General features: G+C 32.4%; 1 pseudogene; it reads right to left on the reverse strand.

The window, feature by feature from the left end:
- LOC142333011 (dynein axonemal heavy chain 10-like) overlaps nucleotides 1-13,418 on the reverse strand; it is a 113,303-nt pseudogene that overhangs the window by 60,956 nt on the left and 38,929 nt on the right.

The raw sequence follows: 13,418 nt of genomic DNA on the forward strand, positions 1-13,418 counted from the left end.
GGTGGTTGGGTTTTCAATTAACCACATATCTCAGGAACGGTCGAACTGAGAATGTACAAGACTACACTTCATATACACTCATACTTATCATCCTCTGAAGAATTATCTAAACGGTAGTTACCAGAGGCTAAACAGGAAAAAGAAAAAGATGTACAGTTAAACCTGCAAAATATTCGACATAATATTGATATGTTTATTTGATGATATATTTTAACAGTTTGTTAGTTATAAAGTTTAAGTTTGTGCAAATATCTTTTACTAACATTTTTCATTATCCATCATAATGACTTTCTCCGTTACTTTTACTATAGTTTTATCAGTGCTTTCTTGATGAGTATTTAAAATCATAATCCATACATAGTTATACCTAAAACAATATTACCCTAAAATATGTAATTGGTTTTTATACTGCAAGATAAAAATTATTAAAAAAAAAAAAGACTAATCCTGATTGTACACATCTACCTAGAATAACAAAAAATAGTCGAGCGAGTTTTTCTTTATTTTAACGGCATTTTTTTCAGATTCATTAGTATAAAAAAATTAGGGTTCACATACAGAGATAGAAGAACAATTGCTAACATGTACAAGAACCAAACAGCAACAGTAATAATTGAAGAACATAAGAAAGAAGCCGTAATAAGAAAGGGAGTCCGACAAGGGTGTTCCCTATCTCCGTTACTTTTTAATCTTTACATGGAACTAGCAGTTAATGATGTTAAAGAACAATTTAGATTCGGAGTAACAGTACAAGGTGAAAAGATAAAGATGCTACGATTTGCCGATGATATAGTTATTCTAGCCGAGAGTAAAAAGAATTTAGAAGAAACAATGAACGGCATAGATGAAGTCCTACGCAAGAACTATCGCGTGAAAATAAACAAGAACAAAACAAAAGTAATGAAATTTAGTAGAAATAACAAAGATGGACCGCTGAATGTGAAAATAGGAGGAGAAAAGATTATGGAGGTAGAAGAATTTTGTTATTTGGGAAGTAGAATTACTAAAGATGGACGAAGCAGGAGCGATATAAAATGGCGAATAGCACAAGCTAAACGAGCCTTCAGTAAGAAATATAATTTGTTTACATCAAAAATTAATTTAAATGTTAGGAAAATATTTTTGAAAGTGTATTTTTGAAGTGTCGCTTTAAATGGAAGTGAAACTTGGACGATCGGAGTATCCGAGAAGAAAAGATTAGAAACTTTTGAAATGCGGTGCTATAGGAGAATGTTAAAAATCAGACGGGTGGATAAAGCGACAAATGAAGAGGTATTGCGGCAAATAGATGAAGAAAGAAGCATTTGGAAAAATATAGTTAAAAGAAGAGACAGACTTATAGGCCACATACTAAGGCATCCTGGAATAGTCGCTTTAATATTGGAAGGACAGGTAGAAGGGAAAAATTGTGTAGGCAGGCCACGTTTGGAATATGTAAAACAAATTGTTAGGGATGTAGGATGTAGGGGGTATACTGAAATGAAACGACTAGCACTAGATAGGGAATCTTGGAGAGCTGCATCAAACCAGTCAAATGACTGAAGACAAAAAAAAAATTAGTATAGTCAGCGATATGAAATTTAATATTACTTTTATGCGTTATCTTGTACTCGGTAGTTACCACCTCATATAGCCTACACAGGCACCCGACTACATCAAATATAGAAATAATATTAAATTTCACATCGCTAACTTACTATATCATGAAAATGTGCTTGTAAGAAAAGAAAGAAAAACAAATATTTTTTGTCGTTTTTCATAATTATTCTAGGTAGATTTTTGTACAATTAGAGTAGTCAGAATTATTTTATTTAGGACTTTTTTGTTGTTTACATAACTTTACCTGGCGTACATTTTTGTTTTTATCTCGAGAATGAAAAATATTTCTTTTTTTATCGTTTTATGTTCAATTAATGAAATATTTTGCTTTTACAAGGGGAAGGTACATCGGTTCGAATCCGACTTCATTTCCTTTTTTTAAAAAAATGGAAAGTACATAAAATTTTATTTCATTAATAACTACTGATTTTTTTTTCATATTTTTTATTATTATTGAATTATTTATTATAAACCTTTTTTACAATCAAGAGGTTAATAATTATTAATACATCAATATAATTTAAAAAGAAGTTGAAAAAAAAGATTTCACCGGTGCTAAGGAGGGAATAAAAAAAATTCCCACCTTAAAGTTAAGAAAACTTCAAATTTACTCGATACGACAATGTGAAAAAAGTTTCACATGTTTAGCTTACGACAAGCCCCGTCTTACAATTCCAGCAACACTCCGGTCATCCCTTACCGTACGGGTTGGTTATATCAAAAATTGTGTCTGACAATGTTTTACGTAATGTTTAGACGATTAAAGAACACTTTAAAGCGATGCGATACTGTGCCTATTAAGGGAGGTGTGATTTGTTTTTTGTCTTCAAAACTTCATTTTTTCTACCCCCTGAACCAATGATTGGTGATATCAAAAAACTTTACTTACAAAAGTTTTAGGCTCTTATCCAAAGAATCGTAGAAACATAAACGAATTCGATATTTTACTTAATAAAAAGGTTATAGCAATATTTTGTTTTTTTTTTCGAAAAAGCCCTCCATTTCCATCCCCATCGTCCGATTTTGGCCGTTAACAAACTCGTACGAGATTTTGGGTCGCATCTTTTTTTCAGGGAACAGTTTGAAAGTGATTTGCGGAAAATTACGGCAGTTATCTTGTCCATGAGAAAGTTAAATATATATATATATGCTTTTGAGCTGAAGGTGGCTTTGGAGTCTGGAGGATGTGAAACGCGAAGATATATCAAAATTTTCCCGAAGTCGAATCACGGTATCCATTACAATAGGTAGCTTTCTAATGAAATGTACCTAATAGCTTACCTACCTCCCGACACATTACGAATATACTAGTTGGAAATCAGAATAAAATTAACCTGTTTATCTTATTTATTCAACTAGTTTAGAGGAACATATATCAAGACTTGAACATGTTTTTGATAGCGTTTTTAAAACCCCGCATTTAAAAATACATATGTAAAATTATATAAATGTGAAATTCGTTTAAAAACAAATCGTGAAAGAATTCCTTTAAATTCAGAAATGAATTTGACTCCAACACCTAAACCACTAAAAATACTTCATATCGATAGGCGTTTGTTTTTTTGTTGTTGAAAAACAAAAGATTTTGTCAATTTAGATAGTTTTTTAGGTATACACAAGTATAATGGATTGAAAGATCACAATTAACAGAAGCAGCTGATAAATTATTAAATTAATCTACCCGTCATAAAATACCTGAAAAAATTTATTTCTAATGATACCGAATTCAATAATTCAAAAATGAATGCGGATATATAAAATTAAAATATATTTTACAAGCACAACATCCATCGTCAACGTGAAAGATTTCAGTCTACGGTAACTGAACATATCAGAATCTTTAATAACCGACAAGAAATTAAAAACGATAGTATTAAAAATGAAATAAAATATGCAGTTATTGCGTACAAGAGTAGTATTTATTCTGTTACCAAATTAAAACGGTTTGAAAATTTTACGGACATAACCCAACTTCATTGTTAGAAGCAGATATACAGCGGCAGATAATAAACGATTACGTCAAAAATCATAAAGTAAAGATGATGAAGTAAAGAGAAAAATAAATATGATAAAGGAAAAGTCAGTTCGGTGAAAAACAGCACGACATATACAAAAAGTAAAATACATTTAACGACCTCGAAAGGTTAAACAGATACAACAGAAAAATCCTCCGATACAGAAACTAATCTGTATTTAAAATATCTTGCAGGTCCTAACTATTAATTCGGAAACGGGCCCGATAGAATTAGATTTAGCCAGATTAGAGGCTTTTTACCGGTACATTTATTCATTATGATAAAGTAGTAAATCTATTTATAAAATTTGAATAATATTTAAGAATATTTATTAAATTGTTTTAATTATACCTTTTAATTATAAATTGTATAATGTAAGTAAAAACAGTCATAAGTCTAGAGCTGGAAGTAATTATTTAAAATTTATTACTCGTTCGAAAATGAATAAGTTAAAAATAGTCTTGGTAAGTAATAAAGTAAGAAATAAAAGACGAATTGTTAATGGTCTCGGTTCGATTGTTCTTTACTACCAATTTACATGCTTATGATGGAGAAAAATATAAAAAATTGTTAGAAGAAATAAAACAAAATGTTATTGTAAATCAGATTAATGACCGGTAGTCTCTTAGTACAGATATTATGAGTTTCATAAAACAGTTAGTATAATTGAAGATAATTTTATGGAATTACGTAATATGTAAATCGTTCTGTTGAATTAGAAAAATTAAGAAATGTAACAGAATTAATTAGTAAAATAAAGTTTTTTTTTCAAAAATATTATTCGTTAAAAGAAATAACTTATGTAAATAAAAAATATAGATCGTCTTGTAAATTAATAAAATTAAAATTAGATTTTCAAAACTTACCTTATTTTACATCCGATATCCAAAATATAAAATTTTGAAAAATGTAAATTAATTATACACCTTTATCCACTGTTACAAAATGTATTTGAGTTTATTTAAATATTTCTCCCGATTATGAATTCATGTCTGCTACTTTCAAAATGCTATAATTACTGTGAATGTTTATTTTCTAATAATAATTTTTAATGAACACTGTGATACAGAATTTATAAATATTTAATTATTTAATTTTTAAGAACGTGCCTTTGATAAAGATGCTTTGGTTAAAGATGTAGTCCAAATACTGAAAACTTTAACCTAGATCAGTAACCAAAGAAATTTTAATATAACCGTTTTAAAATGAACCCACCGTGTTGGTCTAGAGGTGAACTTGTCTTCGCAGATCAGCTAATTTCGAAATCGAGAGTTCTAAGGATTTGAACAGTAAGATCGTGAATAACTGTGTTCTTTGGAGAGTTGGGTTTCAATTAATCAACACACCTCAGGAACGGTCGAGCTGTGACACTGTCTGTACAAGACTACACTCATTCATCCTCTGAAGTAATAATACATTATGCGGTTCCGGAGGCTAAACAGAAAAAAAATTAAATGATTATTTTTTTATATAAAAAATGTTAAAATTAGGTTGTGTTTCAATCGCTACTGAGATACATATTATTCGATAAAACTGCATACTACTCCTTCCTGTAATAATCCGACTGGATTTGGATTCACCTTTGATAAACATGTACATATTGCCAGTTAAAAAGTAAAAATCTACTTTTTGCAAGGAGAGGTTTGCACACTCGGTCCTGAGTTCCATTCCCGGTTTGACTTCATGATTATTTTATACATATAAAATTTAGTTACTTTAATCTCGTTTACTTTATCTAGTGAAAGGTTACGCTGTTATCTTAAAATTTAAAAATAAAAAAAATATATAAAATAAAATGATCGCAGTAGGATTAGAATCGCTGAAAAGAAAATATTACAATATAGAAATATAATAAATTACAAAATACCTAAATTTGAAGCAAAAAAATGAATTATTTTCGTAAAATAACTGACGTAATATTTAAATTGACAGGTATATTACCTCCGATAAACGATCTATGAATGTTCGGTTAATCGAAATTTCAGATATTAATTTTAAAAAACAGTTACTTCAATTTAGATATTTTAATGTTATTTCAGCTGCAGAAAGAGAAACAAAGAGATTTGTTTAACGTTAACTTAAGAATACTGAAAACAACACGAACGTTCGGATAAATGAACGAGAGAAGTCGGTAAACCGAGAATCTTATAATTAAAATACCTATAATAATTCGATTTTAAATAACAAGATTAATCCACAAAATAAACCGGCTTTCCTCTTTTTATTGTACTGGTACTTAAAATAAGTTATTTTACTTTGTAATCTTAAAAGCAAATTTTTATCTAGCGGACCGGCATTAATTTGTACGAATTAAATAAATTATTGTATTATATTTGACAACTTATATTATGAAAATAATAATATTAATTCGCTATTACTTTTCTTTCTTTCTTCTTATGACCCCCGGAATGTTTACTACAGTTTAAACCTCATTACTATCACTACTATATAAATAAAAATAAAAAACAAAAAACCTGTAAATAAATAGCCTAAAAAAAACTTTTTTTACTAGATTTAATGTAGTTGTATATATCGAGAGATATCGCCTAAATCGAATGTTTATGTCTAAATCGATCGGTTTACAAACCAATTTGGTAATTTGTAAAAAAAAAAATTAAAATATTTAGTTCATTTAATTTTCACCATTCCCGTTTATTCTGTCCCCACATTATTTAGTACCGTGCTATTTTTCTTAGTACAAAATACTAATATTTAAATTACTTACCGAGTTTGTGTAGAAGAATCCTTTTCTATTTCGTTTTTGTATTTATACAAAATATTCGTAAAACGCAAGATAAATTAACTACAAATAATGCATTTTTCATCGACGTAACACGATGTTTTGTTGCATGTAGTAAATCAGATCTGACTGTTCGGTACAGAAAGAGACAAATAACGTATGAGAAAGACAGCGAACGAGACGGGTACAGCAGCTAGCCGGTAAATAACGCACACAGCAAACGCAATATAGACTACTTCACTTGTGTCTTAATACATCTCTCGTAAGCACACTACATGAAGTTACCCCGCTCTTTTCTTTATCGTTTATTTTGATTTAATGTCGTTTTTTGTTACTGATAGTTCTATATTAACGTAAAATTATTTGGTTTAAATTTTCGAATAAACATTTCATTATGTCCCATAGTTTTAAAATATTTACAATAATAATATATTTAAAATGGTATTTTTTATTTAATAAATAAGTTTTACAACAAATAAATCGGTTCGTTTTAATCGATCAGAATCGCACCATCTGAAATAATTTTTAACTAAATTGATTTCCGAGGTGTTAACGAATATTGAATACGATATTTAACATTTTATTTTTGAATCGGAAAATTTTCAAGTTTCGGAACCGTCTAAATTTTTTTTAGCTCTTACTGGTAGTTTACATAGTTTAATGCCCACAGGAACTCTTTATAACAGTATTTGTAAAACAACAAAATTTGATGTATTCAAATATCAACCGATGAACCGAGTAAATTTATTGATTTATTCAGCAATAAAAATATTACTTATTTTAAAGACATTCTGGCGGTGTTTAAAATCGTTATATATAGTTAGTCATGTATCATAAATATATGTGACTCAAGTGTTATTTATGATAAAATAATCACAACTCTTCTTCGTAAACGTACAAGCCTATCACTCTCTCTCTCTCTCTCTCTCTCTCTCTGTGTGTGTGTATGTATGTATGTATAAAATTCATAAACCTAATGGTTGATAATTCATTTATCTAATGATATCTGACATGACACGAATCACAAATCGCTTCTGAAAACGACGCAGCCAACTTAAGAATAACAAGTTCTCATGCTATCTCCCAAATAACAAAATTCTTCTACCTCCATAATCTTTTCTCCTCCTATTTTCACATTCAGCGGTCCATCTTTGTTATTTCTACTACATTTCATTACTTTTGTTTTGTTCTTGTTTATTTTCATGCGATAGTTTTTGCGATAGCTTAAAAATACCACGACGAATGTACTAGAAAAGTACAAAAAAATATTTACGAATGCACCGTTCTATTCTGCGTCTGTTACGAAACAACGGGGGAAAATCTGTAGCGTGTTAAAATATACCTGCTGCGTTGTTTATAAAGATTTACTGTATTATCGTTTACGGGCAAATTCTCTTACTAAAAAACTAATCGGATACAAGATAAAACTCGATAAAGACAAGCAAAAAAAAAAAAATTAATACGCTACATTTTAAACGGATTTAGCTTTAATATGCTGCCGATAAATTTGTTGGAAACGGAAGAGAAAAACAACAAATTAAATATTTTCTACTCCGCTTACGTAAAAATAGGAGAAACTTTTTTTTTCCGGTTATAATTTTCTATTTAGCGCAAAATGTAAATACCGGACAAACGGGCTTAATACAAGATATTGTAAACCACGATTTCCAGAGAAACAATCGTCCCTTAAAAACAACTTAAATTTCTACAACAGCCAGCAAATCGTGCCGATTACAGGTTGTGTTGTTTACGGCGTAAAATTGTTGGAGGAATTATCCAAGAAACAAGAAAGAATTTCGAACAAGCTGAAAAATCTCTAGATATCGCCAGCGCATTAGAAGTATTGAAAATAAAGAATAACGAGCAAAAATATAGCGCTGAATTTTATAAAAATTTACACAAAGGTAACCGGATCGAATTACCTGTAAATTCTAGCGTAGAAGTGTTTCGTTTTATAGTAATAACAACAGAGAAATTCCCTATTGTTGCGATTTACTGTAGAAGGCTAGGAGAAAAAACTTTATAATTTACTGTTAAGGGACAATTTAAGCGCAGATTAATAGAATTTAATGGAATGCAAAGTTGGGAGGAGTCTATTACTCCCTACTTTATCGCAGAACCTGGACAGAGTCCCTTGCTGCTGGATCATTCTAATCGGGCTTGTTTTTTTAAAAAGGTTATTTTTTAATCTCGGATCTAATTTTTCAAGTTTTGTCTATTATTATTTTAGTGAATTTAAGACGGATTTAATTGCATTCCAATCCGTTGTTAAACCAGCGTTATCGAACCCATTTCATGGGCCGACCGCGGAAGGCTAGGCTTATAAAGCCTCTCCTCCCGACGTAATTCCCCTTCAGACCGTCCACTTAAGTCCTTTCGGTGCTAACTCTTAATAGGCTAGCAGGAATACGCCACAACGGGGCACTACCTGTAAGGAGGGAGCAATGCGTCCCCTTTTCCGGAGGAGTCGCAATTGCTGGGTTATTTTATCTTACTGTAAGTTTTGAAATAGGAGAGGTTGTGTAGAAGCTCTTCATCCTATCTGGTATGGCTGCCCTTCAGGACGCATCTTTGCTGGGCTCTGTTCCGGACTCCAGTCCGTGATGTTGAGGCGAGTGGTTGGTCTTCCTTCTTCTTCTCCCTCTTCTTCTTCCGAAGACCTCTTCGTTCTTCTTTGGCCTGCACTTTCCAAGAATTGGTAGTAACCGAAGTTACATACCATTAACCTTGGAATTCCCGAAGCCCCGAAGGGCTGAACGGGGGAAAGTGCAGGTTTCTTCGTTCTTCTGTGCTGTCAGTGGCTGCTGGGCAGGTGGCTGCTGGGCTTGTGACAGCTGGGCTGATGGCTGCTGGGCTCGTTCCCTCTTTCTTCTTTCTTGAAAGGAAAGGAAGGTAATAGGGAACTTACAAATGGTGACACCTATTCGCGATCGCATTTTTGGGGCGGCGATTTTCTGGAAGAAGTAAACAGTAATTATTCACTCCACGTAATCATTAACCTTCAGACACACGTGTGTCTGAGAAGGGGTTGGGGGGACCGCGTGGCCGCAGTGAAGAAACCATTTGTTTTTGTGGTGGCTGTAGAATTTAATAAAATCGCAAAACAAGAGGGATTTATACAGATGTCTTATAAAAACAATTATTTCCACTACTGGCCTAAAGAAACACCATTTTTCAAAATACAATCTAAAGAACATATGTGTACCACAAAGGTTTTAAGTACGTGGATATTTCTGTTACTAGTCCCTTCGAAAGCTTAACGATTGGGAAAAAGAAAATATACAGAAAAAAGAAGAGAAAGTAAAAATATCTAAAGAAATAGTAGAAAAAATGCTGTGCAGACGTTTTACTTAAGCGCTAATTTTACTGTATCTAAATGTAAAAAATAGAGGATTTAGAAGAGGGCGTTTATACTATTAATTCTATAACAACAGATTTTAGAGAAAAAACACGTTATGCCTTTACTTTAGAAGAGAAAGGGACCGTAGAATACGTTTCCAATTCCTTTATGGAGAAAGAACCAGACTTTAATTTTAGGTTTAAAATTTTTTTTTTTGTCTTCAGTCATTTGACTGGTTTGATGCAGCTCTCCAAGATTCCCTATCTAGTGCTAGTCGTTTCATTTCAGTATACCCTCTACATCCTACATCCCCAACAATTTGTTTTACATACTCCAAACGTGGCCTGCCTACACAATTTTTCCCTTCTACCTGTCCTTCCAATATTAAAGCGACTATTCCAGGATGCCTTAGTATGTGGCCTATAAGTCTGTCTCTTCTTTTAACTATATTTTTCCAAATGCTTCTTTCTTCATCTATTTGCCGCAATACCTCTTCATTTGTCACTTTATCCACCCGTCTGATTTTTAACATTCTCCTATAGCACCACATTTCAAAAGCTTCTAATCTTTTCTTATCAGATACTCCGATCGTCCAAGTTTCACTTCCATATAAAGCGACACTCCAAACATACTCTTTCAAAAATCTTTTCCTGACATTTAAATTCATTTTTGACGTAAACAAATTATATTTCTTACTGAAGGCTCGTTTAGCTTGTGCTATTCGGCATTTTATATCGCTCCTGCTTCGTCCATCTTTAGTAATTCTACTTCCCAAATAACAAAATTCTTCTACCTCCATAATCTTTTCTCCTCCTATTTTCACATTCAGCGGTCCATCTTTGTTATTTCTACTACATTTCATTACTTTTGTTTTGTTCTTGTTTATTTTCACGCGATAGTTTTTGCGTAGGACTTCATCTATGCCGTTCATTGTTTCTTCTAAATCCTTTTTACTCTCGGCTAGAATTACTATATCATCAGCAAATCGTAGCATCTTTATCTTTTCACCTTGTACTGCTACTCCGAATCTAAATTGTTCTTTAACATCATTAACTGCTAGTTCCATTAAAGATTAAAAAGTAACGGAGATAGGGAACATCCTTGTCGGACTCCCTTTCTTATTACGGCTTCTTTCTTATGTTCTTCGATTGTTACTGTTGCTGTTTGGTTCCTGTAGATGTTAGCAATTGTTCTTCTATCTCTGTATTTGAACCCTAATTTTTTTTAAATGCTGAACATTTTATTCCAGTCTACGTTATCGAAAGCCTTTTCTAGGTCTATAAACGCCAAGTATGTCGGTTTGTTTTTCTTTAATCTTCCTTCCACTATTAATCTGAGGCCTAAAATTGCTTCCCTTGTCCCTATACTTTTCCTGAAACCAAATTGGTCTTCTAACACTTCCACTCTCCTCTCAATTCTTCCGTATAAAATTCTAGTTAAGATTTTTGATGCATGACTAGTTAAACTAATCGTTCTGTATTCTTCACATTTATCTGCCCCTGCTTTCTTTGGTATCATAACTATAACACTTTTTTTGATGTCTGATGGAAATTCCCCATTTTCATAAATATTACACACCAGTTTGTATAATCTATCAATCGCTTCCTCACCTGCACTGCGCAGTAATTCTACAGGTATTCCGTCTACAGGTTTAAAATAAAAGCAGATATACTAAAACGTGGGGAAAACAGGGAAAAAATCGTGTTATTTTCGTCTTGGGATGAAAATCTAATCGAAAATTATTTTTAAGAGAAGTTCTTTTAAAAATAACTTCTACAGGAAACCACCAGCGGTGTCCTTTGTGCCACTTACATTCGCACAAAACAGTTCATTTATATATATTTAAAAAGAAATCGGTTAATTACGTGTTTCCACCTTTTGCTTGCATACCTCGCATTTAATCCATCCCCAGAAACAATGTAAAAAAGTAAGGTGATCTAGGTAGCGTCCACTTCATTTACCGGTAAAATTTTTATCTAAGAATTGTCTTGGTGTATCACGAATGAATTAAGACGATTTTTAGATGAAATATTTACCGGTAAACGGATTGAACGTAGCCGTGAATATGTTGTTGTTCCGTCAAGTCGATAGATTTCAGTTCGTTTTATCGATGAGAAATTTTCAAGGGCTTTACGTTTAAAACTTGTTTAAAAATTCCGGATAATTTCTACTTTTTGTTTTAATATGAAAGGGCCTATTAACCGGTTGTCGATCGTGTCGCACCAAACGTTGTCCGAAAGCGGTCGCTGGAAATTTAATTCGACTACAGGATGCGGGTTTTCTTCAGAACAACGATAAGTATTCGGTACGTTGTTTACGCCATTAAGAGGAAAAGTAGCTTCGTCCGAAAATAGAATAAATGGAATTAAGCGGTAACAATTATTAACCCGTCGATAAAATTGCAGTCGTCTGGTATTGTCAGCGAGCCGGAAGGGTTGAACTTTTTGTACATAAGGAGTCATAATGCCGTAATGACTTCCATACACGATTTTGAGGAATATTACGTCGTGTAGAAATTCTTTAAGCTGTTAGCCGGTTGTAGCACCTGATGAATGTTTTTTGTTGCATCGCTGTTTATCGGTTGACTTTCAGATGAAACATGTGCTCTGGGAAGTGTTATTTTCACGAAGATTATTAAAAATTCCTCTAAAATACTTTACTAACCGTCCAGGATACCTACGTCGGTATTCTTCCGCTGAAGCCGGACCATTTCTATCGCAAAAAGCCGTACACAAAAATCATATCGGCATATTCTGCGTGACTGAAGAAACGCCGTATTTTTTCAAAACAAAAAATTCCAAACAGAATTTCACTTGTTTAAATTCAATATCAATTGGAAAAATGTAGGTACAGTTTAGAGTACGATAAACAAAAATACTACATAATATGATTTTCAAAAATAATTTAACGTAATCAAATTTTTGTCAAAAACAACTAAATCGCTAGGAATTTATATATATATATATATACATGTATATACAGAGGCATATCTCTCCTGGATTGCACATACAAAATCCTGTCGAGAATCATATACAACCGATGCAAAGACCAACTTGAACTGGAACTTGGGGAATACCAAGGGGGATTTAGGCCATGGAGAGGTTGCCCGGAGCAAATAATATCCCTAAAACTTATGATGGACTTATATAAAAGACGGAAAAAACAACTAATAATCACCTTCGTCGACTTTAAAAGGGCCTATGATTGTATACACCGACCATCCGTGCTGAATATTCTGAGAAACCTGGGCCTTCACCCTAAACTCGTAAACATGATAAAATTAACTTTAACCGATACCCAGTCCAGAGTGAAATTCAGAGGTGAACTCTCTCGACCCTTCTACATAAAAACTGGATTGAGGCAAGGAGACGGCCTCTCACCACTCCTTTTTAACTGCGCCCTTGAATTTGTCATGAGAAAATGGTACGAAATAAATCCCAAAAATATAAAAACGGGTACTAAGAAAAACTCTATCACACTAAATTGCCTAGGATTTGCAGATGACCTCGCTCTTTTAGCAAATAATATTCAAGAAGCCAAAACACAAATCAAAACCTAGCACAAAAGATAGGGTTTCATATCTCTTTTGAAAAAACTGAACTAATGGCCATAGATCCTCTGGTAATAGAGCACATTACGGTAAACGATCAGAAAATTAAAATAGTAAAACGATTTAAATATCTAGGGGAAATAATAACTTATAATTTAAATGAAAAAGTGACAT

Source organism: Lycorma delicatula, chromosome 12 (assembly GCF_047948215.1).
Source record: "Lycorma delicatula isolate Av1 chromosome 12, ASM4794821v1, whole genome shotgun sequence".
NCBI lineage: Eukaryota > Metazoa > Arthropoda > Insecta > Hemiptera > Fulgoridae > Lycorma > Lycorma delicatula.